At 42.3% G+C, this 23,831-nt stretch overlaps 1 long non-coding RNA gene across 2 annotated transcripts; it reads right to left on the bottom strand.

Moving 5' to 3' along the window:
• Positions 1-4,857: 4,857 nt before the first annotated feature.
• LOC134735751 (uncharacterized) lies at positions 4,858-20,094 on the bottom strand. 2 transcript variants are annotated; one of them, XR_010119176.1, is made up of 4 exons: positions 19,478-20,094; positions 19,145-19,319; positions 10,024-10,983; positions 4,858-7,762 (listed from the first exon to the last, which is right to left on the bottom strand). It is a non-coding gene; the product is annotated as an uncharacterized lncRNA (long non-coding RNA). The 2 variants fall into 2 exon arrangements; XR_010119177.1 differs by having other exon boundaries at positions 19,145-20,094.
• Positions 20,095-23,831: the final 3,737 nt, after the last annotated feature.

Raw genomic sequence — 23,831 nt, forward strand, 5'->3', positions numbered from 1 at the left:
GGGAGGAAGGACCACAGCTATATTTACAGATTCCCTCTGTGTCCCAGTAAATCAGAACTTGTCATTCCTTGAGCAATGCCTTAGCCCTGGGCAGGGTGACTGCTCTGTGAAAGTTCTGTAGGTAAAGTCCTAACTACTTTTGCACATAAGCCTCCCTGTAGCAAATCGTGTAGGCATGCCTGGCCATCTTCCTCACCTTGCCTCCCCTTCCTTCCAGTGACTAGGTGAAGGATGTTGGCTGTGTCTGGAAAGGCGACTGCCTCAAAGGGATTTGGCATTGGCTCTGCAGGCCTAGGTATATTCTTCTCTGTCTGCAAGTGCCCCCGAATATGTAAGTTACCAATCAGATATTTGTAATGAAAGGTAAGGGTAGATGCAGCCCTGAAAGGAACCATGTTTTCCAATCATGCTTTTATCAGAGAGCCCTGCTTCTGCAGTGAGCAGGATTTTGTGCATCTATTAATACAGGACTATGTTCCCATTTCTCTGTCGTTCTTGAGTTAGTGCTCGCCTGGTTATAAAGACATAGTTTGCTTAAGATGTAGAGAGAAATTTCATGCCATCGAAGCTTCAATAAGGTCCACTGGGTAGAGGTGCTGGAAAGGTAGGTTTCAACTAAATTGTAAATGCCTTTGTTTTCCAGACTTTGCAGTGGTGGGAATCAGTGTGTTTAAAATAGGAGACTCACATGTTCAGATTTCATTTTTAAGAACACGGCATTAGTGTGATAGAGTGACAGGTGGCAGGAAACTTCCATTGTCAGCATATTCTTCTTCCTTCTCTAGCCCTGTCTCCTCTCTTTATCCTAACAATCCCAGGACTATCTGGAACATAGTGCAAATAAGCCTGCCAACTCTCTTGCCAGCATTCTGACCACAAGGTTAGGAGATAGAAACATACTTAAAAGGAAATCACAGAAAACATACTATAAGGCAGTAAAAGAGGTATAAAAGCCGAAGTTGCCCTTGAAACCTAACTTTCTTTTTTCAAGTGTTTTTCTCTTCATTCACAGTGGCTGCAACTGAGGCCTGTGTTGTCCAGGCACCTGCCACCTGGCCCCTGGCCCACACTCTCTCCAGCTGCAACTCTTTCTCTTTCTCTCTCCTAAGGTTTTAGTGTCTTGTGTTTTCTTTTCCCTGTGGCCTTTCATAACCTTCCACTTGGATGTTTTAAGATGCAGGTTTTATTATCATTCAGGTATGGTGAGGCCAACTGATCAGGAGACAATTGTCATCGAAAAGATAGTTTGTTTTACAGTCAGAGCCTGAGAGGAGAGGAACACCATGCCGTGGGAGAGGAGGGCACGCAGAGAAGCACCAGGTGGGTCAGGGGGTGGAGGGAGTGAGGGGAAATGTGACAAATCACAGCTTTGATTATGGTTTTGTGTGAAGCATTGTAAGCAGGATTAGGATTGGCTAGTGTGAATAATTCCAGTGGGCTCTGGCACACAGGGGCTCTCCCTAGTTGTCTGGTGTCTGGTCTTGGGGTGATCAGGGCAGGTGGAAAGTAGCCCTGAGTGTAATAGACCAATATAGGGAGCATGGGCTCTGGATTGGTTGGTTTGCATTTGAAAGGTGCACTTACATACAGGCAAGTCCCTTACTCTCTCTAGGAACTGGCTAGCCCTGGAAGGGGCAATCTCTTCAGGCTAAGCAAGGCCGCAAGATACCAAAGCACGAGAATAAAAGGACATGCTTCATATGCCCATATTCTTCATGGAATACAAAGAGTTTATTGGGCACCATTTTCCCCCATGGCTATCCTTGTCTTTCTCTATTTTTTTTTCTTACTAGTCACAAAGTTAATTCTCTTTTAGAGGGCCTCTTTTCTACCAACTCATGACCCCCTTCACTCAGCCACCTCTTTGTTGAATGTTCCCTATAACGAGACACGGGTCCACTGGGTCAATTTGCTTACGGTTGTGTTTAGGCACCATTTTTATGGACCTGCCTCTCCCTAGACTGAAAGCAGAAACAATGATTTGTTTGTTTTGGTGACCCCAACACTCTCCACAGTACCTTGCACATAGTCGGGACTTAATACATGTCTGTTAAAATAAATGTTGACTAAGTAACATATCTATTAGTATCAGACCAAGATTCCTTTTTGGTCAGTCACCTGGCTTTATCATTGAAAATAAAATCTTTTGGAAAAAAACAATTTACTCGAGGTTGCACAGCAAATAGTAGAAGAGGAAATGTTAGAATCTATGCTTGTTAGAAATTACAGATTGGAGTGACATGAAAAGATGATCATTGTGATTATTCACTTGGGTATTTTGATGGTATTTGGGCCAGAAATTTTTAGAATGTGCACATTCTGTCCTCAAGTGGTCTTACCTCCCCACAAGACCCCCAGAGGAAATATATGCATGGAGAAATACCATGCAAAGCCAAGCAACATTTTGTCTTTAGCCGAGACTTCAGCCCCTAAAACACAATGCACCTACCTGAGCTAGGCCAGGTCCTGTCTGAGTGAGCTCTGCCTAGAATCAAAGCAGACAGTCCTGGTGTCATTTGTTTCTTCCCCCAAACCTAAGCTTTCAACTATATCACCCTGGAGAGACTAAAAGCCAATCCAAACTTCCAGAGACAGCCAGAAAGTAAGTGAGAGCTCTGGCCCAATGCTAGAATGAAGCTGACCTAAATTTTCTGCCCCAAGCTTTCTTAGGCCAGCCAGGTTCCCATTCCATGGGGAAAGAAAAAACATCTAGAATTGTTAGTAAGAGAGGGATTGTTTCAGCCAGGAGAAAGGAAGTGCCAAAACAGGGACAAGCCTATCTTTTAATGCACAATGGCTTCATCTGTAACACTCACTCCTACATTGGCCAATGAAATATCACAAAATGTGACCAATGACAGCAACACTTCCTTTTGAGAATGAAGATTTTTCCTCCCCTCAAAGAAAAGGGGATATCTCTGTTTTCAAAGGAATGGGAGAGTGCTGAGCTTTTTCTGGAAGAAGATGGTATAGAGTGCTCCTTCTAGCTTGCACCAATCCCCACCCTGTTGCCTCAGGTTAGGAGTTTTAATGCAATTTTACTTCTGCTATACCTTTACCATGCACTCTGGTTACCTCCCTTTGTAATCAAGCACCTCTGTTGATCAAAGCAGGTAACGGTGTTAAGGTTTCTCTCTCCACAGAGAAAGAATGGAATGTGTGTGTAGAAAAGCTGATCACGGCCAGGTGTGGTGGTTCACACCTATAATCCCAGCATTTTGGGAGGCCGAGGCGGGTGGATCACCTCAGGTCAGGAATTCGTGACCAACCTGGCCAACATGGTGAAATCCCGCCTCTACTTAAAAAAAAAAAAAAAATACAAAAATTAGCCGGGTGTGGTGGCAGGTGCCTGTAATCCCAGCTACTCAGGTGGCTGAGGTAGAAGGCTCGCTTGAACCTGGGAGGCAGAGGTTGCAGTGAGCTGAGATTGCACCACTGCTCTCCAGCCTGGGTGATAGAGTGAGACTCCATCTCAAAAAAAGAAAGAAAAGCTGATTGCAAAATTAACCATAATGCATACAGCATGGTGTTGAAATACTTAAGCAACTGCTCATCCTGTTAGGCAGAAAATGTTCTTAGATCTTGAAGTCTACTCTAGCCTGTATATATGAATCCACATTTCCTGTAAAAACACATCTGCCCCTATTTCCTGGTGGCATTGGGAAGAGCGCATATTGCTTTTCTTCTACAAAGCTACCGTTCTGTCATTTCCTTTAGTTGTGAGGTCTCTTATCCTTTTTTCCAGTGATTACTGGGATTCCCCAGAAAACCTTTTTTGGCTAACTCCATCAAGCTTCATTCACAGAGCCATGCCCATCTCGTTTCTCTTCTCCTGTGTCCTAAGTCTTAGTACTTATTTATCTACTTTTATCCCACTAAGAAAAGTTGGGTAACTGATTCCAGCTTTCCATACCTTGTATTCATGTCTCACACAATTTGGGTCTCTTCTTGTTTTCTTCTTGGAGTAGATACTTCTTAAGACAGGGATAATTTCTGGAGCTTTGCTTGGAGTCACCCAGAGCCTAGTCAAGAGCAGTTCTCTGCACAGAATGAGCATTCAATAAATATCAGCTGACTCTGGTGATGAGTAAATGAGGATGTACTCAGGATTGGTAGAAAAACTAACATGTAGTCTTCTTGCCTACTTTTGCTAGCTAACAAAGCCCTAGTTGCTTAGGTTATTTTTTCCTATATAGTTATAATAGTTACTTTCTAGGACTCTTCCCTTAGCTTAGCTAATAATTCTTCCCTTAGCTTCAATACTTTCTCCAGATGTTGTTACTGAACAGGAAAAAATACATATGACCCTGATCTTATTAAACAGCATATTAATCAGAAGCCAATTATTCTGCCCAATACAAATGTGTATTAGTTTCGTATTATGTGCAAATATTTAGGCATGGGTCCGTGTACACATATATCCATTAACTAGTCAAATACCTAAATTAAAAATGGCAAGCTGAAAAAAATTCCAAGTGCAAAGGTGTGATTGCTTTGAAAATAGCCAATTTAGGAAAGTTTGGCCTTTAATTGGCCAAGCTAAACAAGGCACAATTACTACTAACTTGGTCCCCAAAGATTGGCTCTAATCACGTCATGTTTAACTTGGCTGGTTAAATTGCAAATAGTATTCTCTTTTTCTGATTTGGTTCATTTGGCTGATATAATCTTTCTGTGGCTTTTTCTCTCCTGACTTAGCTCTTTCTGTGAATGGAAACTCCATGGATTAGGAAATACAGATCTATTTTTTTAAAAACAGCAAAATATGTGTGTGGTTTTTGTTGCTGTCTTAAACAGTCTCTGAGAAAACTTTATGAGCTCATAGTTATAAAACATGATAGACTCATCACAAAATTAGTATGCATATGTCAACGGTTTTATAGACCTGATATCTCAAAATATTCTTGCATATTTTTGTTTTGCTTTACATTACAGGTGAGGAAGAATTTTTTTGTACTAACTCTACCGTCTTCTGTTACTGACAGATGAGGACTCTAACTTATACATTCAATGTTAAATGAGCCAGCCCAAGGAGGCCACACAGTTCCATGAGGGCACAGAGAAGGATGGTTAAACATTTATCTCTATTTTTGTCTGAGAGCATCAGAATTCAAAGAAGTCCAATTTCTTAGTTCAGAATGGTCAATTGCATGCATATTAGATGAAAAGGGCATCTAATTTCCTATGTACTACCATGGAATACATCAATCTAAGAAACAAGAAATTATTTTCTCTGGTAGAGAAACACATATACACGGGTGTGTGTTAAATACTCACTTATTTACTAAAAACAATAAACATTTAAGGAGGAATTACAGTGTGTCAGGTTCTATATTAGGCATTGGATATGCAGAAAGGAGTAAGACAATTTTGCCTTTAAAAACCTGTAGCATATATTATATGTCTGTATTGGGTTATTTGCACTGGATAAGTCAGAAAAATAATAGCTTTAGATTCCAAATTTTAGCTCCCCCTGCTTCTTTTTAGTTTATAACATAGGTAGAGCTGGTCTTCAGCATCTTTCCCTTGCATACCACCACGTGATTCTGTTTGTGCCCCCAGTGACATTCCATCTCCCATGCCAGTTTCCACTGCTTTCATGCTTTCTCCAACCTCAAAATGAACTCTTAGGAAGAGCTAATTAGTCTACCCTGGTTATAAGGAATTTCTAATAAGAACTTTCTGTATTAACTCTCCCGTGGTTATTTGCCTTGAGGCAAAGCCAGCAAAACTGTACGCTCATGAAAGAAAGATAATTTTCAGATACCTTCAGGTATATTATTTACTTGTGAGTAAGCCACAGCTACCAAATCATTTCCATCTGAATTCACAGCTAAGTCTGAAGTTTAACACTTTCTACGTTTTCTATTCCACCAAATGTCCTGCTTTCAGGACAAAACCTGTGTTGTGGGTGTGGAAGGGAGGAGAGGGGATGCCCCCACAGTATTTCAGGTCTACATACCAGGCTGTGGGGATACTACAGTTTGTACATTTATTATCAAAAGTAATATTCTGATGTGCCTTTATCAGTTGTGCAGATGACCCCCAACTTACGATGGTTGGGCTTTGGTTTTTTGACTTCACAATGGTGTGAAGGCAATAATCTTTCAGTAGAAACTGATTTTCGAATTTTGGATTTTGATCTTTTCTTTGGATAGCAATATGTGGTATGACACTATCTCAAAATACTGGGCAGAGGTAGTGAGCACATGGCCCAGTCAGCCTTGTGAACACAAGGTGAAACACCTGATACTCTACAGTGGACTGTGTTGCCAGATGTTTTTGCCCAACTGTAGGCTAATATAAGTGTTTGAGCATGCTTAAGGGAGGCTAGGCTAAGCAGTTATGATCAGTAGGTTGGGTATATTAAATGCATTTTCAATTTATGAAGCGATGGGTTTATTGGGACGTAACCAATCACAAGTCAAGGAGCATCTGTATTCTTTTGGAAAGATCCAAGCTTGTGGCCCAAACTGATCAATTTGGTGCATCAGCATATTGTTCTATTGTAAAGTTTTGATTTTCAAGTATGCATATGAAAAAAATGATACTACATATAAAATGTCTGCTAGCCACACTGATCATTAAACAGAAAGCAAGCCAACAAATAAAAACCAGCCAATAAATAATGAATGGAGCATGAAAACCAGAAAGCCCAAAGTGATAAACTGTCAACAGTATTGGACTCTATACTGTACATGATAATTTTACAATTAAAATAGAATTTTTTTCTTCTGGGACTCAAAGAAAAGTAATGATGGGATATGATGATGTGTGTTTCCAGGCATGTCTGACATCATAGGCATTTTTGTTGTTGTTTTTCCAACAAAATCTTACCAGAGTAAGTGGGTTACAAAGAGTCAATCTTATCAAAGTTGGGGGACAAGATGTTAAGCCTTGCCTCCATTACACATGCACATACATGTGCGTATGAGCCACACACACATGCACACACTCACATGTGATTATAACCATGCAGTGGCTCCTGAGGAGGCTTCACAGGGCACAGTCAGAAAATCTCTGCCTTAAATATTTACCCCGACAGAACCTGAAGCAATAATAGTTGGGTTTCACTCAGTGCCTGAACTCTAAGTTTGTAATTAGTCCCAGGAAAGAAAAAAAAAGATTTTCATGAAAAATGAGTTTGGGAGGGAGGGTGGGAGAAATCTGGTTTGAAATGTCTGTATTTGCTTATGGGGACATGTGCAGTTCACTGGGAATCTTGAGTCTTGGGTTTAACTTTGGCTGCTAACTAATCTGATGACCTTGAACAAGTTATTTAAGTTCTCATATTTATCATATTTGTCCCTATTTCCTCGTACTTGTAACCATAGAATTGCAACAAATGATCTCTGTTGACGATCCTTTATGGAGAAGCTGTGTGCTACCATATGTAGGAAAATATATTCCAAAGACAAACACGAGGGTGCCTAAAAATTCTTTCCCACGAACATTCCGTTTACTAGGCAATAAATAGAAGAAAACAAGGTCGTTCTGCAAAATACAGTCTGTCATTTTCAATAACTCTTGTCATCTTTCACCAAGCAGTCCCTGCTGGCAGTGGAACCAATTCCTGGATTTAGAAAAAATTTACAGCATGGTGCTTCAACTTCACCAAATGTCTTAAGCTGCCATCCATCCATGGCAAAAAGGAATCCAGCAGTGGGGACCAATCCCAGTGTGATGCTCCAATGTCTGGCCAACCACTGTATGTGCAGGACCTTGATCTTCTTGCTTTCCTGGATTTCCAAGTGGATCAACCCTACAGCATGAAAGGCATTATTAGACAAGAGAAGCATGTCATTGGGATGGACCAAAGCCAAGTGAAGATGACTTAGAGCTCCATGTACATGCTCAAGCATTCATACACAATTAAGTGAGACAACTTGGAAGTACAGAACCCCTTGAAAGGTCCGCAAAATATACTCATCAGTTTCTGCCCAAAGTTATCTTGTCCAACTCCTGTTGGAGCTCTTTACTTACAGTTTTCCTAATTGTTTAGTTGATGCCTTTCCGCCCATGTCTTCGTTTTCCTCCAGTAGAAGCAAGAAGTTTGCTAATTACGCTGTTGTCATTACAGATAATATTGACTATATATTCTGAATGTTATGGTCAGCCTAATGAAAATGAAGCCCGTATAAAAGGCACATAGTCAACAGACATATTGAAATATGCTTCAATATGACTCCAAATATGTTTACATATCATTCAACTCATGCTCAACTAAACTATTCCCCCTTGTTTTTTGGAGACAGGGTCTTACTCTGTTGCCCAGGCTGGAGTGCACTGGCATGATCTCGGCTCACTGCAGCCTCAACCTCCCAAACTTAAGTGATCTTCCCACCTCAGCCTCCCAAGTAGCTGGAACTACAGGTTTGTGCCACTACGCCTGGCTAATTTTTGTATTTTTTGTAGAGACAGGGTCTTCCCATGCCAAGGCTGGTCTCAAACTCCTGAGCTCAAGCAAAGTGCTGGGATCATAGGAGTGAGCCACTGTGCCCAGCCTAAACCATCCTTTTTGGGGAAGATCTTTTGAGACATCCTATTATAACAATTCTGGTACTATTAATTTCTGAAATTATTGGATAATCAGTTCTCTTTAATTAGCTTGGCTAATTGAAATTTTCTTATATAAGATTAAGAATGTTCACCTCGACATTGGGTTTTATAGGTTGTGTAAGTTCAAGTGAATAAGCAGGGCAGTTTGTGTAACTTAAGATCATGCTCTATGTGAAGAAAGAAGGAAAATAGGGTTTCCTTTCTTTAAAACAACACTAAAACCTAATTTGATCAATTCTAAATTCTAAATCTGTACTCTGTATAGTAAAGCTATACAGACTATATATATATATATGGAGAGAGAGAGAGAGGAAGAGAGGGGGTGCACATGACAGAGAGGGCATGAGAGAAAACGCACAATTAAAAAAAATACAGCTGGGCGTGGTGGCTCACGCCTGTAATCCCAGCACTTTGGGAGGCCGAGGTGGGTGGATCATGAGGTCAGGAGATCCAGACCATCCTGGCTAACACGGTGAAACCCCGTCTCTACTAAAAATACAAAAAAATTAGCCTGGCGTGGTGGCGGGCACCTGTAGTCCCAGCTACTCGGGAGGCTGAGGCAGGAGAATGGCGTGAACCCGGAAGGCGGAGCTTGCAGTGAGCTGAGATGGTGCCACTGCACTCCAGCCTGGGTGACAGAGCGAGACTCCGTCTCAAAAAAAAAAAAAAAAAATTATTCATTTATTCATTCAACATTTATCAAGCAACTACTATGTGCCAAGCATTGTTCTAGGTGCAGAGTAGACAGAAAAGAGTAAAACAATCTAATCTTGTGAATTTTTTTGTAACAATATTTTTGACATAGGTAGCACATTGTAGAGAAAAATAGATTTGAGAAGTTACATTCAGTCGTGTCTTCTTAAAGTTTTAGTGCAACTATATGTAAAGGAAATGAGAGCTCTGATATTTTATCAGAATTTACCAGTAAAATGAAAATGGGCCAAAACATAGAATAGGTAGGGGAAATTGTCTAGATTTAATAAATTCCTATAATATTAGTTATTATTGCACAGCAGATTTTCACCTGAAGTTACATTTGTGTGACAAAGAAGTATTACCTAACAATCAAAACTATTTGTCATAAGAAATAGGAGACATAATGGGAAAAAGCAGTAGCTCTTGCTTGTAGTTCTGGGAATGGGGTCCCTGAATCTCAGTGAGCCTCAGTTTTCTCCTCGGTAAAATAAAGGAAAGAAATTGTCATTCTACCTTGGAATTAAGTAATATCTATAATTAGTGTCTTCTTCCAGCACAAGCTAAATTTGTGAGGCCAGAGACCACACCTGTCTGTTCCCCTACGATGTCCCAAGTAGCTCACTTAGTTACGAATTCTACAAGGCACTCAGAAATATTTGTTGAAAGACAGCAAATGTTTGTTAAAGATTATCCTGAGGGTGAGATGAGAAAATACATGACAAATTACTCAAACATTGTGAAACATTATTCTTAAGTTAAAGAACTCACTTCGTATCCTGCTGTTTTGAGATTTTGCAGTTTGGGCAAATGCTTGATCTCTCTTCAGGGATAAGTTGCTCACCAGGAAGACCTCTGGGCCTAAACTTTTGTGAACAAAATCTGGCTTAGTTGCTAGCAGCATTAGTATTTCCCAACTTTGCCCTGAGCTGGCTTATCATTCCCAGGCATTTCAAAACCAGGTTTCAAAATGAAACTTCATCTAAGCCTCTGAAAGCATCGTCCACTTTTGGCACCAAGATGGGATTTTATGATGTTCAGGGGCAAAGGTGCAGACCCCAGCAGTTTTGCCGAGTCTGTCTTTTTTTTTTTTTTTTTGAGAGGAGTCTTGCACTGTTCCCCGGGCTGGAGTGCAGTGGCGTGATCTCGGCTCACTTCAACCTCTGGCTTCCCAGGTTCAAACAATTCTCCTGCCTCAGACTTCTGAGTAGCTGGGATTACAGGTGCCCGCCACCACGCCCAGCTAATTTTTTGTATTTTTAGTAGAGACGGGGTTTCACTATGTTGGCCAGGCTGGTCTCGAATGCCTGACCTCGTGATTCGCCCGCCTCGGCCTCCCAAAGTGCTGGGATTACAGGCATGAGCCACTGTGCCCGGCCTGCCGAGTCTGTCTTTGAAACAAACTGCTTTTATGTAATGAATGACTAGGAGGGAAACCCATACAAACCTAAATTAGGAAAAGATTTGGGCAACCTCCTGAGAACGCAATTGCAGTACGTCACGCAGCTTTAATCAGTAGTCAGTTTCTCCCTGTTGGTCTTCAGAAGAAACCAAATTCTTTCCCAGTTGCCAAGCACAGCAATTCTTCATCCACGTCTACTGTACTTGGTTTCCTATGAGGCAGTTGTTTGTCCCAATTCCCAGCCATCTTCCAGGCAGAGGACCGTGCTGATTAATCACTCACGGTTCTAGGCGAGCTCAGTGAAGAAAATGCATTTTCTTTGAAGGTCCCTATAAAACAACCGCCCTCACAAATGACCTGTGAGATCTCTGGTCCCCTAGCATCTTCCTCCCACCTCCACCCCAGATGGCAGCATTGCATCTCCAAGCCCCTCCTTGCTGCGCTATAGACTACCAAGTCCCTGCCAACCAGCAGGCTCCATGTCATGACTGAGCGCGCTCCCAGACATGACCATCTCTTTATCACCCTGCCAATTCCATCTCAAGCCAAACCTCATTCCAGACAGTGGCTCGTCGAGGTCCCCTCTGAACTCCAATCCCTGAGTATCTGAGAGCTGGCTCCTGACCATTCTGCAACGCTGCCCCAGTTAAACTGTGTGCCGCAGCTTGATGACCACATAGTCTGGTATCACATCTGAAGCATTTCATTTATTTCCCTTCAGGGACATCAATAATATATTTTGTCCTACCTTCAATGAATGCCCTATTGAAACCCCTACGGAAAGACAACTAACTGTTAAGGACATTTACCATCAGCATGGAAGTTCTGAGGTTTTATGATGTGTCTGACAGAATCAGACACAGATATCTTATACTGGGCATTTATAATTTTCTGGAAAGCCAGCGTTGCCCTGCTTGCACCTGGAGCCCTGCTGAGTGTTCCTGACTGGCGATTGTGCCCAGATGTCATACTTAACTGTTGATGTTCAGTTTCTGGGTACTGAGTAATGTAAGACCAAGACAGGCCCAGGGAAATCTTGTGTAAGGAGATGGTCTCCATTAGTATGTGTGCATATGTGTGTGTTGTGTGTGCGCAGCTACATATGTGTGTGTGAGTGGGTGCGTGTGTGTGTGTGTGAAGGGGTAGTATTCTAGCAGGGAAGGATTAATTCTTCAGAAGGGCTAGGGAACCCCGGAGAAGACATACCTGATAACAATGATTAGGGAAAAAAACTCTTTAAAAGGTTCTGAAGGTCAGCACGCTATTCCTGGAGAGGAGAGTGAAAGCAGAGATGTCCCCTCACCTCCATCCCCTCTCCTTCCCTCAGTGTCACACTCAGCTCCTTACTGGAAGGGAGTGCTTTTTGTGCCTACCAGTTCAGAGCAGCCCGTAGTCACCAAAGTGCTGGGAAGATGCAAGGAGACAGCCTGGCTTCCTGAGCCACCCCGCAGCTTCCCACAGATGCGCCTAGCCCCATGCCCACCAGCCATGGCTGCGTCCCAGGTGACTGTCTACAGAGACACAGCAGCAAGGCCCCTGGGCCCACTGACAACCCGAGACAAGGCCAGCGGTGACAAACACCAAGCAGCTGGAAGAGAAGAAGGGGGACTTGGGGAAGGAACTGTGTAACTCCCGTGAAGAAGCTGAAGTCAAAACTCTGCAGGGAGAAAATGACAGTTTATCAACTATTGGAAAAATAAGCCACTACTGCTTGATGCTAAGAAAAATGAGTGGTATGTATTTATTTATTATTTTGAAATAATTCCAGACTTAGAAAAAAGTTGCAACAGAACAAAATATTTCCAAAATAACTTTACCCCACATCCCCAAATGTTAGTATTTTGCCTTTACCACATTTTCTTTGCTGTATTCTCTGTGTGTGTGTGTGTGTGCACCTACATATATATATAATTTTAATAATATATCTAAGATATATAATTTTCTTTTCTGCACCTGATCTTAGCCAAAAGGCCGAGAAGCAGTATATACTTTTCTTTTCTGAACTGTTTAAGATTAAGTTGCAGGCTGATATGGTTTGGCTCTGTCTCTACCCAAATCTCATCCTGAATTGTAGCTCCCACAATTCCCATGTGTCATGGGAGGGACAAAGTCGGAGACGATTGAATCATGGAGGTGGGTCTTTTCCATGCTGTCCTCATGATAGTGAATGAGTCTCGTGAGATCCGATGGTTTTATAAAAAGGAGTTCCCCTGCATAAGTTCTCTCTTCCCTGCCGCCATGGAGAATGTGACTTGCTCCTCCTTGCCTTTCGCCATGATTGTGAAACCTCCCCAGCCATGTGGAACTGTGAGCCAATTAAACCTCTTTTCTTCATAAATTATCCAATCTCGGGTATGTCTTTATCAGCAGCGTGAAAATGGACTAATACACAGGCATTATGTCCTTTGACTCCTAAATTCTTCGGTTAATATCATGTAATTCATAGACTTCGTCCAAAGTTTTAAATTCTCCTAATCATATACTTTATAGCAAAATAAAATATTTTTTTCTGGCTCAGGATTCAGTCCAGGATTGTGTGTTGCATTTAATTGTTTTGACTTTTCAGTCTCCTCTAAACTAGAATAGTTCTGGAGTATTTTATAGTCTTTGTCTCTCATGAACTTGAAATTTTTGTAGAATGTCCCTCAGTTTGGATTTGTTTGCTGTTTTCCCTGTGATTAGATTAAGATAATGTGCTTTGGGCAGGGATGTCGCCACACAAGATGTGACTCCCTCATGCGCTGGGTCAGGAGGCACAGGACACTTATTTGCTGGGTAAGTGATGAGGTTAACTTTGATCATTTGGTTAAAGCTCAGCCTGTCGGGTTTCTCCACTATAAAGTTACAACTGGGCCTTCATAATTAATAATAATCTTGTGGCAAGATAATTCACAACTAGGTCAACATCCTGTTTGTCATCAAACTTTTGCTCGCCAATTTTAGCACCCACTGATGATTCTTCCCTCAATCCACTATAACCATGATGTTTGTCAAATGATAATTTCCTAATTTTATTATTCCTGTGACACTTATTTGTTGGCATTCCACTTCCTTTTCTCTTATTTTTTATTTTTATTTATATCAATGTGGACCCACAGATTCTGATTTTATTCAATAGATAATAATCTGTTAATGTGGTACTGATTTTTAAATAGTGACAGTAAAACATTGGGATCTGGAAGGCCATACAGAAGTGTTGCCTGACTTTTGAAGAGTCCTGGGATCCAGTTTCCTTAGAGATAACTGGGAAATGGAACTTGGGAGATGTTGAGATGTTGTGAGACGAGTGAGATGTTGGTTTGGACTGTGGTCAATGAAGGAAACTGAGCCCACGTGCCCAGCCTGCAGCTGTCCACACTAAGTGGAATTAGGAGATAACATCTCCTCCAGAAACCCAGTATTTGGACCTTCAGAAGGTTGCAGTACCTAATGGAAGTCAGAAAACAGGAGCTGGAGGGTATGCTAGCCAACCTTATGGCCATGAAGGTCAAGTTGGTAAAGGCTTCTCTAATTTTGGAACTAATTTGACCTTCATAAAAGGCAAGCTGAACAGTGACCGAATCTGAATGAAATATGACCCAGGGTCAGGAGTGCCTTTTGAAGGAATTTGTTTTGGCATTCTAGATTCTAGGGCCCTCTCATCGTCTAGGCTTCCTTTCCCCTCTACTGGCTTCCTCTTTCATCTGCCTCCTGCTTACCTTTTCCTTCTCATCATCAGCTTACTTTTATGACTTTTCTTCATTCATTGGCTTGTGCCTCACACACTCAGAGGCATGGCTGTCTCCAGAAGGTTGGTCCTCATATCGGAGGATGTCGCTTACTGAACTCTCCTTAGAATTGGAAATACCTGTCTGTGGTCATCTGCAAGTTATGCTTTGCAGAAACTGTGAAGGGTCTCGTATTGGTCAAAACTCTTTGGTTGCATGAAAGAGAAATCAAATCAAGCTCATGTTAACACAAGAAGACATTTATTATCAACATAAAGAAGTGTTGGAATGAACCCAGGAGCAGAAATATCAAGAGATCTGGGAAGGGATTAAATCGTATCTGAAGAGTTGTCCAGACCCTCTGTGGTTTTGTCTTTGTACCTCTTTTGACATCAGTTTTATTATCATTTCTCTTCTCCACAGATTGAGTTTCCCTGCATCCCTGGTCCACATGGTAGAATATGCCTACCCCTTTGGATCCAGAGTTTACAGGAGATGGTGCCATTGAAATTTAGGGAAAGAGAAATCTTTGTGCATTAGGCAAATAACCCCATAAATATCCCCTATGGTATTACCTCCAAATTTACTTAATTTATGTCTTAAATTTCACTATTGCTAAGTCACTATTTTGTGTTAGAAATCCTTTATCAAATATATTTAAAAGAATTTTAAATGGGATTTAAAAGTAAATTGGTGGAAAAAAATTAAAGCCTATGCATAATCTATCATCTAGTGATAGTACTGTAAGTTTTCTAGTGTACATTCTTCTATCCTTAACTCTGTGTGTTTGTGTATGTGTATGTATGTGTGCATATTAGCCACATGGGAATAATATACATATATTGTCTTATAACTTGCTTGTCTCACTTAATTATCAGTATGTTACCTTGACATTTGCGTTTCTTCTGAAAACAATTTTTTTTTGAGACAGAGTCTCACTCTGTTGCCAGGCTGGAGTGCAGTGGTGCAATCTCCGCTCACTGCAACCTCTGCCTCCTGGGTTCAAGTGATTCTCCTGCCTCAGCCTTCCTAGTAGCTGGGACTACAGGTGCGTGCCACCACGCCCAACTAATTTTTGTATTTTTAGTAGAAACGGGGTTTCACCATGTTGGCCAGGATGGTCTCGATCTCTTAACCTCATGATCCACCTGCCATGGCCTCCCAAAGTGCTGGGATTACAGGTGTGAGTCACTGCACCCAGCCTGCAAAATAATTTTTGATTGTACTTCTTTATATGACTGTGCCATAATTTAACCCATTCTCTGTGTATAAGATATTCTTTGGGTGTCCACGTAGCTCACAAGCCAACCAGAGAATTAATAGCCTTTGCTCCAAAGATATGATAACACTGTGGCTCCATTCTTCTGGTCAAAGTATATACGCCTGGAATGAACCCATAAACTAAGCTCAGCCAAGAAGATTCTCCTTCCTAGGAAATGAAATTTGGACCCTATAGACTCCCAGTTTCTTGTGGAGTTATAAACCATTTTGGGGAGGTGTGGAACAGCCATATCCTCCCATGAGAAAGAAGAAGCAGAACAGTTGGCTAAGATACGGATAATTGGAGAAGATTTTTAGAGAGAAGCAGGGACAAGAGTTGGAAAGAAAGAAATTCCTTGGACTCCCTATAATTTTTCATTTTCCAGTTTCAGTCCTGTGTTGGGATGAGTGTCGCCTCCCCAGAATTCATGTCCCCCTGGAACCTCAGACTGTGGCCTTATTTTGAAAGAGAGTATTAACAGACGTAATTAGTTAAGGATCTCGAGATGAAATTGTTCTGAGTTTAAGATGGGCTACCTAAATCAAATGACTTGTGTTCTTATATGAAAAAGAACAGACACAATAGGTTATTTTCAGTTTGTGGCCATTATAAATTATACTACAGTGAACATTCAAGTGCATACATTTTAGTGCACATTTCCAATTATTCCCTTAAGATAAGGTCCTAGAAAGGGAATTACTGAATCAATGGGTGGACTGATTTTTAAGACTTTTGTAGACCAAATTCTCCCCCACAAAGTAGTATAAAAGAGAATGCCTACTCTCCTCATCCTTGCCAACAATTACAAAATATCTTTCAGAGTTTTTTCTTTAACTTGAAATGCACGAAATTATTCGTGTAAATGAGTTGATCAGGTCGTTTTTTCTGCTCCATAGAACATTCTAGAAAATATTAGGCCCTGAGTTCGGGGACCACGCAGGACTTGCTACAAGGATTAAGGAGGTATACACATGGAGGAAGGTGAAGGCAAACATCCCTTATCTCAGCTGTGCCTACGGCCATGCTGACCCTTCCACCTTGAGGATGTGGGTGTTCCCGCATCTCTTCAATACATCACTGAAGGTGACCTTCAAACAGTGATTTGGGGGAAGAATCCCACGTGACCTTGTACATCTTATTTATTTATTTATGTTTTTTCTGGAGAGGTGGAAGTGATATTAGTGGTAAAATGACGGAAGAGCACCCATATGTTCCTGCTTCTGAAGATTAGTGTGGCCTTTCTCTCCACTCCGTTAAGGACAAAGATGAAAGTGTGAGGCTGCAACAGCGGAGTATAGAGCTGATGGGTGATGTCACAGTCACCAGTGCTGGGGAGAGAGCGAGGACTTTTTAAAAAGAGTTGACAAAGGCTATAAAAGCCTACAAGTTAGGGTGAAGGAAGAATAGGCATTATTTCAATACTAAGAAGAATTGAAAGCCAAAGATATTAGTCATCAAGTTCTTTCTGCAAAGTTAAGTTAAATTAAAACTCACCCTCATGATCTGCCCAGGTTCTCTGACACACACACACACACACACAGACAGTTATACACATAAATGGGCGGCACACAATTCTTCAGCCTCTGCCTGCAGAAACAAAATCAATATCGTGTTGTACATAAAACACCTATTTAATCTAAAATTGCATTTTATAGTCCATTTACCCCAGCAGAGTAGCCCAAAGTCAGTCACTTCTTTCTGTTCATTTCTAAGCTGCGGCTCACTTTTCATTGTTCTCCCTGTCAGTGTTAAACTTGTGAAGGGGCTTTGAAATAGACAAGAAAAGCTCCAAGAGGGAAACTGCAGCTCGGAGACCCTGGGTGAAAAAGGCACAGTGCACACACACACACACACACACATACTTGCACACATGCCTCTAAGCGGGCATGTATTTCTTTAGCTTTTTTTTTGTTCTCCCAGTTCACTGTAGCATGAAGAAAAAAGAAAGAAAAAGAAATAAAAGCCTCAGAAGACAGTGTCCGTGTGTGTGTGTGTGTGTGTGTGTGTATGTGTGTGTGCAAGCGCACATGCACCCCTGTGGTTCTATGTGTTGGGCACATGGGTTATGATGTCAAAACCGCTGACATAGAATCAAAGTCATGTCTGTAAAGTATATTCTCTTCCTTAGGGGCCTGGGTTTTACTTGTGTAATCTATCCCTCGGTCAGTCGATTCAGTCCTGGCACAGTGTATCGGAGTCTAATTCATTCTTTATGTAAGAAAGAGAAAATTTCAACAAAGCAGTACTTATGCTGAGCTAAAACAGGCTGAGCTAACACCTGTCATCAGAAGCATCGTGTATATAGTTCAGAAATTTTCACAAGACCGTGTTAATAGTTACTACCTATGGCAGTGGCAAACTCATGCCATAAATGCATGTGGATGAGAAATGTAGCTTTCTTTAGTTTCCTTGAACTCAGTTTCTATTCTCAGCCTCTATCTGTACAGGTGACTGAACGTGTTCTTGGTCAGTTCAGGGTCCCCTCATCTCCCATGTGAATTCAGGGGTAATGATGTCCTCTACCAAGATGCCAGGCAGGATATGGGTCCCCACTGCTCTGTGTTCACATTGGCATCCACTGAGTGCCATTGCCTGGCCTGGTCCTGAGAGATCCACGCACACAGATGGCTGCACCCTCCCCTGCGGCTCTAATGTTCTGTCCTCCTCCAGTCACAGGATTGTCCTGCTGCTCCTATCCACCCTAGGACACCCAGAACTCTAGGACACCTCAGCCACCTCCCTTCCTCTCCCAGGCACGTGGGAATCTTTGGCTACACCCCTCTCTGACAAGCTCCACAAGGCCCCTTGTAGACCCCACACAGCCCTCTTCTCTCTGGAGTCCACTTTCCCCACAAGGCTCTCCGTGAAAGGGAGGCCGAGAGTCTCTCTGCTCTCCTGTCCCTCAAGCCCACCTGGGACCCAGTGCTCTCTTAGCAGATGCATATGCCTTTTCTTAGCGACTCATCTCTCTCCTCCTATTCACTGCTTACCTCCAGTTCAGGGAATGCGCTCGGGTCTATAGAAGCTGGAGCAGATGATCACATGGATTCTTTCAACTGCCCCTTTGTGCCCATCCCCTGGCCTCTGCGTACATTTGCTTTTAATGGCGTGCACCTGTGACTGTCTTCTGAGATCTACCCTTGGACATGCACACGCAGAGAGCCTGAAGTGTCTCAGAGTTTAGATCCAAATCTTCCCACTCCCGGGGTGGTGTTTAGCCTAAGACTAATGGGTGAGGGAGTTTAAAAGCTCAGATCTCTTATCTCAGGTTGGCACACACTCTGAAGCATCATTTATACTCAGATGCCCTTGAGGGATGAGACTGAAGCGAGGAATTGCACCCCCGCTTGGCTTCTCCCCTTTCTGTAGTACTAGGACACTGGCGTGCCATCCAGATTGGGCCTGATGACTGAAGGACTTCTCCCCCAGCTACTGGGAGTGCTGCTGGAAGATAGCCCTCTGCTGGGCACCCACATGGGAATTCCCACAACTGAAGAGAGTAACCTCCATCCAAAGCCATACCTGTCTCAGGGCAGCCTGCATCCAATGACTGGTCCATGCAGGAATATGAAGACCCAAATGCGTTGCCCCAGTTTGAGATGGCTCTGAAGGGTCACTCCAGCCTCAGATCTCTCTGGTCAGCCAAAGGCTTTCTTGCGTCACCCCAGAGCCCAGCTTCTTCTCCTATCCAATGCTGCTAAAAAAAAAAAAAAAAATCCCTTCCTTTTCACAGGTGGAAATACTGAGTACATTCCCAAGAACTTCCTGCACATTAACAAGGAGGTTGGTGCAGTGGTTTGAAATGTGAGCACTGGAGACACACTGCTGGAATAGTGAGCCAATTCTGCTACTCACCAGAGATGCTATGATGGGCAAAGTACTCCATTTCTCTCTACCTCAGTTTTCTCATCTGTAAAATAGGGGTATTAAGAGTACCTATCTTACTGAGTTGTAGAGAAAAGCAAACACACACACACACACACACACACACACACACAAGCATGCTTTAAATGGTACATATAACACAGAAAGTTCTCAGGAATGCCAGCTATTTTATAATGCTTACAAGTTCTTTGCATTTTTTCTCAGGGCAAGACTTTTGAAATTCAAAAGCCAGGAAAAAACTCCAGGTTTCCCCTAGGTCACTGCTTCCTGAGATAATGAATTTGGAACAGCCTAGCTTGAAAGAGGTGAACAGGTAAAAGGAAGAACAGGCAGGAGGAAAGGGGGAAAATTGGTTAATATTTTAAAATATTATCCTGCTGTGTGTACTTAGACCCTTTCATCTTGGAATAAGCTTACGCACGTAACACGGAAAAAAATCATCTCATTATCTTGAGATAAGATTTTTTTTTTAATAGGAAATCACGATGTTTGGTCACCATCTTCAGATCCTTAAAGTGCTGTTTAGCCAAACTTCAAGCTATAAGTTTTCAATTAAACCTTTTCTAATCTGAACAGGATCATAGAGAAAAAAGACATAATCAAATTAGTCAAAACAGTGTAGCAATAGCCTCATTTGGTGGGAAGGGAGGAGAAAGGTTAGTTCTCTGTTAACTTGACAATGAATTCTCCCCAAAACAAGGAATAAGGTCATTTCACATTGAAGGGCTATTTTGGACTCTGCAGATGTAAAAAATAAGGCCTTATTTTTAACAGGCGTGCACACGATGTTTAGCTCTTGACTTGCAAGAAACCTTTCCTCTCTGGTATAAAACAACAGCTTTAGGCATTGCCTGCTAATTAAAAAACAAGTGTAAAAGGCTCAGCCCTTCTAACCTTCATAACTGTGAGAATCATCCAGTTCTAAAGCCAGCAACGTTGGGGGGACACCTTATTGACAAGAATGCCAGAAGTGCAGCTCGGATTTGGAATAAATATTTCTAATCCCTCTCTGGGGGAAGTGAGCTTAGCACAATGAATCCGCAGGCTTGGGCTCTCCTGAGGTATTTTTCTCTTTCTCCCTGGCATGGATAAAATCTAAACTGTACTTAAGAAACTGTGTTAAATGTGTTAGTTGACTGGATCTGGCATTTATAATGCAATTTAGCAAAGTTTTATATTGACAGCATGACATTTTTAAAGGGCCCTTTCTGATTAACAAGGTTCAGAATCACTCCCTTGATTACGCTTGCAGAGTGAGTATAAAACGCTACAGGCTCTGGAAGCAATGAATCAGGGCTCTGTTAGCATTGGACACATTTTGCTTTCTTAGTGACCATTCTGAGGGAGGATCAGGCTGGAACTACATTTTTTAGGACAGAAGAAAATCTGCTTTCTCACTTCGGGGGAACTTTTTTGTCAGAAGAAGACCTCTGCAGTCCAAGGAGAGGCCGTAGTTTCCAAGCCAAGGCCGAGTAACTTGTTCTCATGGAGGTCCCAATGTTACTTACCATTTTCTTAAAGAAAGTCTAAGAAATCCAGCTTGGGGCAGATGGAAGAGGGGCAGAAATTTCTCTCTTCAAAGAGCAAATTGACAAAGTTTTAAATTGATCTTAGCTCCATTATTTTCAATGATTCTATTAAACTAAATATTTCCTGAATATCCCATAAAGATTCAACGATCTCATTTGGAGGTCACAAAGGAAAGATGGAGAAATGTCAGGCATCTATTTACAAATGGAGCAAGGGCAACACAGAGAATCGTAAATGGTTCCAGCTGGTTCACAGTGGACTCAGACCTGTGTCCAATCTCCTGCAAATGATGATCGTAGCAACCATCTACTGAGCTTCCGAACATGTGCCAGACACTCTCAGTGTGCCACCTACAGTGATTTTCAGTGTATACTATATGTGCAGTAAGCTATTCATAACAAATTTACCATTTTAGCCATTTTTTCAATTACAATTCAGTGGCATTAAATACATTCACATTGCTATGCAACCATCGCCACTATCTACTCCAGAACTTTTTCATTATTCTAAACTGAAACTCTGTGCCTATTAAACTATAACTGTCTCTTCCCCACGCTCAGTCCCTGGTACTCACCATCCTACTTTCTGTCTCTATGAATTTGACTATTCTAGGCACCTTATGTAAGTGGAATCATACAATATTCGTCCTTTTGACTGGCTTATTCTACTGAGCATAGTTCTTCATTCACCCATGTTGCAGCACATGTCAGAATTTGAATCATATTTCATTGTATGTACGGACCACACATTTTGTTCATCCTTCATCTGTCAGTGGCCACTTGGGTTGCTTCTACCTTCTGGCTGTTGTGAATGATGCTACCATGAACATGAATATACAAATGTGTGTACATGGGTGTATGTGAGTGTATAAACCTACCTTATCTCTGATTTCTGTGATAACCCTGGAGCAGAGGTTTCCATTTTACAGGTAAGAAAACTAGCACTCAGAGAAATGACCTGCCTAAGACCATACTCCCGAATAAGTGGTGATTCTGGGATGTGAAGCCATGTCTATCAGCCATACTCCCTTCCTCTGTCCCTTAGTTCAGTGCAATCCATGTGCTCTGTCCATTCAGCGTTCATACTTCTGTAGATAGCAAGTATTCTTTGGGACAATCTCTTTTTCATCATCTGTTGTGATGTTTTCTATTGATGGATTAAATCAGAAACTCACAAGAATCCAATAACAAATGCCCAGAGACTTCCGAGATGTTGAATGCCCCTTCCTCAGCATGCAGGGAAAAGTTAAGGAACCTGGGAACTTAGGAGATTGGTCCCAAGCATGCCTGTACACTGGGATCCACCTTGAAGGAGGAGGGAAAGCGGTTTCACTCTCAAAGCCATGTGTCAACCTGGGATCAGAGGGGAGAGACCAGACCGAAGTGGGTGCACAGGTGTCTAATTCTCACCCCCTGCATTGCAGCCCACCGGGGGCTTAGGGAAAGGGATATTGGAACCAGTCCAAAGAAAAAAAACTTGATGTTCCTGATACTTAAAATTACATTTCCACCTCTCTGGGCCTTGGACTCCTTACAGATGTTTCAGGAATACTATTTTGAACCTAAAGGGAGAGTTTAGTGTTTCTGATCAATTGTGAGCAAGTCCAAAATAATTCTATTTGCAGAATCTTACTAGCATAGGTTTTGCTTTGAACTAAGGGGAAAGAAGAAGCAGGGGATAGAGCACTCAAGTGAGGGTACATGTGGGCGCACAACTGTGCCAGTGTGGCCATGAGTTGGTAGAGGTTAGTTGTATAAAGGCACAGGGCACACACCCTGCAGTCCATGTCCCCAGTAGAAGGCAAGGAAGGGAGCTCCCCTCTGGCATCCTAAGCCCCCAGACCTCAGGGAGCATTGGGAGATGTGGCATTCTCCAGGGAGCTGGGGGCAGTGGAGGTGGGGAGAAATCTTCAGGCAACTTAGGGAACAGAGGCTGTCACCACCTAGGAGCAACTAGAGAGGAAGACAATGACAGGTGCTAGTGACAAACCGCTACAGATGGGGGCCCTCCAGACCTCACAGGCGTGAGACCTTGACAGTGATCCTACCTGCGTGAGAGGGGCAAGAGCTGAGACATCAGGCTACTGTGCTATTTCTCTGGACCACTCTATCCCCACAGCCTGATGCTTTTAGAAATCAGATGGTACCTCCCACCCCTAACATCCTATGACTCGAAGCAGCAATATTAACAATGTTCCACAGAGTACAAGAAAGACCGAGAACCCACCTGCGGGGCAGGGGATCAGTCAGCACACACACCACAAACGCCATGACGATGTCAGTTCCTTGAAAACAAGTTGTACAACATGTTGTTTCTGATGAGCCTGGGACCCACAGCTCCGTGCTGCTGATTCCAGCACTAATGTGAGACTCCTGGGCCCAGGCACAGCATCTGAGCTCTGCGCCCCCCTCCCCCCAACGCCGTGGTCCTGATGCATGCCATCCAATCCTCCGGGCACACTGCAGCGCTCCGTGTCAAAGCAGTGCCTGGCAGCATGTCACAATTAAAGGACCTATCAGCATTTCCATTCTAAATACCCCCTTTGGAAGGATTTATTATTTGTCCATTAAAATAAATTGAAGGCTTGCTGGAACACAGAGCCTCGGCATGTAAGCAATTTGTTGGAAGAGCTTTATTTTGGGGTGTGTGTGTGTGTGTGTGTGAATGTGAGACTAGATTCAAACCCAATTTATTTGTAAGCTAACAGAAAACACCATCAAAGGAACACTTCACAATCAGTCTTTTTTTTTCTAGAAACAATAGCAAAGGACACTCAAGGAGTGCAAATGTAACC

This window comes from Symphalangus syndactylus, chromosome 23 (assembly GCF_028878055.3).
Source record: "Symphalangus syndactylus isolate Jambi chromosome 23, NHGRI_mSymSyn1-v2.1_pri, whole genome shotgun sequence".
Taxonomy (NCBI): domain Eukaryota; kingdom Metazoa; phylum Chordata; class Mammalia; order Primates; family Hylobatidae; genus Symphalangus; species Symphalangus syndactylus.